Raw genomic sequence first — 850 nt, 5'->3', positions numbered from 1 at the left:
AGATAGGAGTCTCACGGTCTCTCCTGCCCGGGCTGGCTTTAAACCTCGATCCTCAGATCTCAGCCTCCTGAGTAGCTAGGATTACAGGCGTGAGCTACCAGCGCCCGGCTAATTTACCATTCTTAACACAATTTTTGTGTGTGTGTGTCAATTGTGGAGCTCAAACTCAGGGCCTGGGTGCTCTCCCTGAGCTCTTGCTCTTAAGGCTAGTGCTCTAACCACTGTGAGCCAAAGTTCCACTTTCAGTTTTCTGGTGGCTTATTGGAGATAAAGAGTCTCACAGACTTTCCTATTCAGACTAGCTTCTGAACCATGATCTTTAGATCTCAGCTTCCTGAGCAGCTAGGATTACATATAGATGTGAGCCACTAACGCCAGTTTGTATTATACTCTTTACGTGTAGTGGGGCTTGAACTCAAGGTCTGGGTGCTGCCCTTCAGCTTTTTTGCTTAAGGATGGTGTTTTACCACTTGAGCCACAGCTCCACTTTTGATTTCTTGGTGGTTACAGGTAAAGGTTTCATGGTCTGTGCTGCCCTGGCTGGTGTGGAACTGGGATCTCCTCAGTAGCTAGGATTACAATTGTGAGGCAACAGTGCCTGGCTGGCTTAACATCCTGAAAATGACTATTTTGAGAACTTAGAGTCTTACTTTCCCTACCTGTAAAACACAGTTTAAATTCTTGTACAAGGAGCTGGGAAGATGGCTCAGTGGTAGAGCTCATGCCTTGCATGCCAGAGGCCCTGGGTTCCATTCCTCAGCACCACATAAGCAAAAAGAAAAAAGCCGGAAGTGGTGCTGTGGCTCAAGTGGTAGAGGGCTAGCTTTGAGCTGAAGAGCTGAGGGACAGC

This window comes from Dipodomys ordii, unplaced genomic scaffold (genome assembly GCF_000151885.1).
Source record: "Dipodomys ordii isolate 6190 unplaced genomic scaffold, Dord_2.0 Scaffold852, whole genome shotgun sequence".
Classification (NCBI taxonomy): Eukaryota; Metazoa; Chordata; class Mammalia; order Rodentia; family Heteromyidae; genus Dipodomys; species Dipodomys ordii.
The sequence above is the reverse complement of the archived record's forward strand: the minus strand, read 5'-3'. Positions refer to the sequence as shown.